At 37.4% G+C, this 6,000-nt stretch overlaps 1 protein-coding gene across 1 annotated transcript in view; it reads left to right on the top strand.

Moving 5' to 3' along the window:
- Positions 1-459: 459 nt before the first annotated feature.
- zfhx3b (zinc finger homeobox 3b) overlaps positions 460-6,000 on the top strand; it is a 309,986-nt gene continuing 304,445 nt past the window's right edge. The window contains exon 1 of the mRNA XM_053864694.1: positions 460-547. The gene's annotated coding sequence lies outside the window, so the exon portion shown is untranslated. The remainder of the gene's footprint in view (positions 548-6,000) is intronic.

Here is a 6,000-nt window from a genome sequence, read left to right as displayed (position 1 = left end):
TGCATATATATATATATATATATATATATATATATATATATATATATATATATATATATATATATATATATATATATATATATATATATATATATATATATATATATATATATATATATAGTAAGGGAGTAAGGAACAAAACAAATGGGAGCGTTGGTAAGTTTATTAGTTCGGTTTCTTTTTTTATTATTTTATATTTTATTTTTGAGTCACTCGTCTTCAGTGCTTTGCTCTTAGGTGACACCACTGCTCAGCGTGAACCAGGACGCTTTCAAATCTTATACACAGCTAAAAATATGGACGCATCACACTAATTTGATCATATTGAAATGTACATTTATTGTAAAGCTATTTGATATCAATTGCTCGTAATAAGTTAAATAGGGTGTCAACAGTTAGTACACGTTAATTCGTCATGTTTTAAAACAGAATTATGCAGTCTGCAGTTCCAACCACACACAAACTTCACACGTTGACGTCACTTCCGGGTACTCTCTTTCATACTTTTGTCTATTCTAAAATACTACGAAACGAACACCAACTACTAGTAAGTAAACGAGTTATTTTTTTACGTTGTGACGAATCTTGTAAATCACTCGTTCTGAAATGTTTTTCTTTTCTTTTTTACGACGGCAACCTTCGATATTGCGGTTGACAACAAGCTAGACTTAAATTCAATTACCGAATTGAATTTAATTCGACCTAACTCGATATAAATGAATGAAGTGCAAATGTGTTATATAACGTATCAAGTTTGTTAATTCTGAATGCCCAGTGGTTTGGTTATTAATCTAAACGTGACGTTGATGTCCACGAAATCCTGTCCATGACTTTTAAGTCCACTTTTACCGATATTATGTAAGCAGTTATTCCTGCAGGCGTACAATTTCAACAACGTATGGGTAGTGAGAGTTACTGCCAGGTCTATCTCTCGAGAGTCCAGTCAACTCTGGCTGAAGGTTGCTCAGAAATTTCCAGGCTCGTGTGGACATTCCATTGTTCTACTTTCTCTGTAATCCTGGCCTGGCTGTGTGCTTGAAAAACTTCCAAAAGATGGCAAAAGTTTCTTCTTTATTTCGAGTCATTAAATGTATGTTTTTATCTTCCTAAATTAATCTAACACAGAAATAATAATAATAGTAATTCCTTGTGCTGTTGCGAGTCTTTGGTATGACATGCCTTTTTCCTTTTGAGAAGAGCAGTACAAAGCAAAACTACGAAGCCCTGGAAGTGACATGCATGTGTTTTTTTGGATGTGGTGTGCAGGAGTTTTTTTTTCTTTTTACCCCGAGATAACAATGATCTCGAGATACACATTATCACGATTTTTATTTCAATTTACAATCGTTGATATCAGCGAATGCGTAACTGCCTCCCTGGCAAAACGTTTTGCATACGTCTTTGTATACACCATGTATTTTGTGTACGTCCCCCACTGTAACCACTATGTCTCCCATGGCTTCGTAACTGTTCGCCAACATTGTCAGTCACTCTCTGCTAGTCTGTGCGCTTTTAACACTCTGATCAAGTGCCTTCTACTCAAAATAATACCATATGTGGCATTTACGAGTCCCTGGAAGCGACATGCATGACTGTATTTTTTTTTATTTTTTTTATCCCGAGATACAAATTATCTTGTGATACAAATTATGTCGAGATAACTGTTATCTTGGGAGAAAAAAAAATACAGTCATGGTAGCCACATGTGGTATTATTTTGAGTAGAAGGCACTTGATCAGAGTGTGAAAAGCGCACAGACTTGGCCATCAGCAATATTCTGACTTGCAGACAGTGAATGACAACATTGACGAATAGCTACAAAGTCATGGGAGACAAAGTGGTTACAGGAAGTAGTCGTTTCTCGAGATAAAAATTATCTCGAGATAACTGTTATCTCGGGCTAAAAAAAATAAAGTCATGCATGTCACCTCCAAAAAAAATAAACACATGCATGTCACTTCCAGGGCTCCGTACAAAACAAAACAAAACAAAATACAGGTGGATGTAACCCAAGTATGCCACTTTCTGTCATGACCCAGTATTCATGAACATAGGTTTGTAGAAGCATGTCGCAGGATAATTTCCTGTAATGGATGAGGCCCCCTCAGATGGAAACTGTTAGGTAGATCTGGGGGCATCTTCATGTCCATGAGTTGAGTTATGCGATGGAGAGGAATGCAGTATGCTAGTCATACATTTAATTTTAAACTAAACCTGTAAGCTGGGTGTCACTGTAATACTCATCTCCATAAAAGACACCCTGTCTAACGCAGTATGTATCCAGTCTTTGTGAGTGGTCATGTACAGGAAGAGGAGAGACAGGCCATGAAGGCGTCCTCCTTTTGCTGGGGTGTGAAAGACTGTTAATAGGTATAGGGATTTCTGTATTTCCACTAGCCCTGATAGATAGTTTACTGTGAGTTATGCATCATACAAAATAATCTTGGTGCTTCATGTATAAAAGGCCTCTTCAGATCACCATTGTGAGAGGCCTACCAAAATGCCTACTTTGCTTACAACATTCCCAATGAAAGTCCAGATCCCCACCAGTGTATATTTCAAATACTCAATGGTGGACAATTCCATAAGTGGATTCTAAAGGCGGTTGTTATTTTCTAGTATCCTTTCAAGTTTCACGGTCACAGTCCTGATTAAGTAATTTAAGATGTGGGTTCAGGAGTACATGACCAGCTGAAGTTCAGGAAGAGATCAAGTGTAGAGAGGTTTTCTTTCCCTCTTGCCCTTTTTTCCTTGTCAGAGTTAATAAGGAATTTCTCTGTGTGGCCATCTCAAGGAGCATTCATGTGCCACACATCTGTTTTCTACTTTTCTTTATTGTGGAAGCCGAAAGGCCTGGATGATTATAAAAAAAAAAGACGTTTTTTTTTTGTGTCAGGGTCGAATATAGATTTATTCTAACAGGCTCGCTTTTATTTTTCATAGCTACAAATCAAATGAATAAGTGCAGAGTTCTTCGAAGATGATTTGAAACAGCAAGTATTCTATTGATGAGTAAATCTTTTTATTTTTCCCATTGAGGATTTCTATGTATAATTGCTTGCACCACGGGAGGTCAGTCTTTTTACGTACAAATGACTTTCATTCATTGATGTACCACACTTTGTGGATAAGTTTGGATAAAAAGGTACTTAAGAAACTTGCATTCCATGTACATGTTGCTTCAACTAACAAAATATATTGACTGAAACAGAGGGAGTTCATATGTAGTTGTGCTCAGAACCTGGCTATTCTGCTCAAATGTTAAATGTTGTTAAAATGTTAAATGCTCAAATGTTGTTTTGCCCTAACATTCATATTTATGAATTAAAAAAATACAAATTTAAATCATGTATAATCTATCTGTAGTGTTTGAGTGAAAGATTATAAGACACGGGTCAACACTTGGGTCAAACTAAGAGAATGGAAAGTTACTGAATTGAGGATTTTTGTGTGATCAGAACAGTTTTGGCTTGTATAATAGGTTTGTCTAGTTTCAGCCCAAATTGACTTCTTAGCTTCAGTTAGATGTTGAATGAAATCACTAACCTCAACCCTTAAATTTCCTTTTCACCTTGTTTCAGAATGGCGTCTTCTCTGAAGACTTTTGTCAGAGGAGTCTGTATAGGAGAAGAGAAAGGAATTGCTTTACAAAGAAAGAGCTTTGAGCGTAACTTGGTTTTCAGGATTTAGGAATATTTATAGCGTATTACTGTATGAGTGGATCTTTTATGTTGCTCACAGAAAGTACATATTGTTCATATCAAGCCGGAGGTGTCACCAGGTGATTGCGACCTGGCAGCTGAAAGGCCAGACTGCAAACGGGATTCCGTGTCTGGTGGAGCTCTGTATACATAATAATAGAAGGTGATGATGAATGTAAAGTGCTTGTCCTAAAAACCTTTTGTTAAAAAGCCTTAGGCAACCACACAGTGGGGTATTGGAAAGTATGAAAAACTTGTCTATAAAAACACTGCTGCAAGAGAACAGAGCAAAATAACGCAGATGTGAAATCACTGTAAAATTTTTGATTCCTTTTCCATGTCACAAAGTCGATTTTGCATAGTTATGTTTAGTGGGCTCCAAAGTTCAGCTTGATGGTTTGGGGAATAAAAGGAACTAAATGGAGGAAATACATAGAGTTCCCAGAACTCTCCCAAGGTGCTCTTTTTTCAACCTAATTGTGATTTTTTAATTTTATTTTTATTGCCGATTCAGGGTTTTCCCAGCCGCTAACGGAGTTATGTTGAATTGTAGAACTTACAGTATGTAGAAACCGGTCACTGGTGCCTTATTAAGTCACAAGCAAGAGGTCAAAATGCCTGCACATCCATCCACAGGAGACAATTAGATGCTGTCTCTGAAGAAGGTTAGTAGATTCCAATCCAGAATCCACCGCTAAATTTTCTACTCTTCTTTCTGAAAATTCCATTGGAATGGCTTCTCTTGTTTTCGAGTTATTTCTCTGACTAATATAAACGTATATATTTCACTTGATTTTAAAATGCTCTTGTTTGAAAACACATTTTCCCCAATAAAACTCATTGTAAAATTAAAACAAATTAACAAAAAAAAAATCACGGAACGGAAGCAGAGGGGGGATATTTTGTCATTTACTGCATCAGTGACAGTTAAAACACTAGTTTTTAATCATCTGTCTCGAATCCAAGCCGTCCTCACGCGATACATGAGGTCATGAGTTCTACAAGCAATGGCCTTCAGTCATTATGGAGTGTCTTTCAAGATTTTTCTGCAAATAATATGCCGAAAACGTCATGTTCATGTCCACCTCCACCTCCATGATGTGTTATGTGTCATCTGTTTGTTTTCGATGTTTCCACTTTGTTTTAATACGTTTGACCACTTGAGATTTCATCTCTAAAAAGACATTTTCTGATGGCCTTTAAGCCATGGTCGTGCCCCACGCTAGTTTACACGTGGCTCCTATATTACTGGAAACATAGGACGTGACATAGAACAGGAACATTAGTTTTATTTTCAAACAATTTTTTTTGACCATTAAGGGGTTACTTAAGACGATCATAAATAGCCGTATGCCTTAAGCGGATCAAGAAGAATGAGGTGTAAAGATGAAGCGTCGGCTGTCCTTTTAACGGCTGTCTTCCCACTGACTCCGGGAGCTGACTCAGATAAAAAATGGCTTGTGCTTTTACTACGCTCAGTCAAATGTGAAATAAATAAAGGAATGGGGAAAATGGCTGCTCTCATGGCTGTGCCCCTGGTCCCTCGCTCTTTGTTAAAACCATATCTCTGCTGCTCCATTGCCCCTAGCTACATTAAATCCCATTAAATTCACCTTCATTAAAGCAGCTCTTTCTACTCCTTGCAGCAGCCTTGGCGCAGGCCTCTCAAGGACAGGGAGGTAATGAGGGTGGACTGGATTTAACCTTGAAGATACAGGTTTTCATTTCCAAATCAATAACTTATGGTTCAAAACTGCCACTAAGATCCATGCTATAATTTTCTCGCATTAATTGTACGGATTAGGTTTCTGCGCAGCAAGAACCGATTTAACTTTAAGCTTCTCTGTTGATATCCCATGTATTCATTTATTATTTTTCTGTCTCTCATGCCTCTGAAATTGACAGCTTGCACATCAGTAAATTGCGTGGAAATGTTCACTTAATCCAACCCAGATGGCATCATTTAGTGAGGTTGGGTTTCTTAGTCAGGATATGGTTGCACATCAGTGAAACAGGAAAGACTACCTAGATGGAGTCATCATTTTTTGGTCTGGTGTTGATACTAATTTTGATATTCATTTGTCAGTCTGAAATTGTTATAAAGGTGTACAACACAATGAAACGTGTTTGCGTCTCACTCACTTGAAATTAAAAAAACAAAACATGATTCATCTAAAGGTTGGACTGAATGGTCCAGATAGCTCTAGGGACTCGGTGGAAGAAGGTCCTTTCATGTAACGGAGGATCACGTTTGAGGGCAAAAAGTCAGCTTGTTGTCTGCACCTGAACATAAACAGCA

Source organism: Synchiropus splendidus, chromosome 5 (assembly GCF_027744825.2).
Source record: "Synchiropus splendidus isolate RoL2022-P1 chromosome 5, RoL_Sspl_1.0, whole genome shotgun sequence".
NCBI lineage: Eukaryota > Metazoa > Chordata > Actinopteri > Syngnathiformes > Callionymidae > Synchiropus > Synchiropus splendidus.
This window is presented reverse-complemented; position numbering and strand designations above follow the sequence as displayed.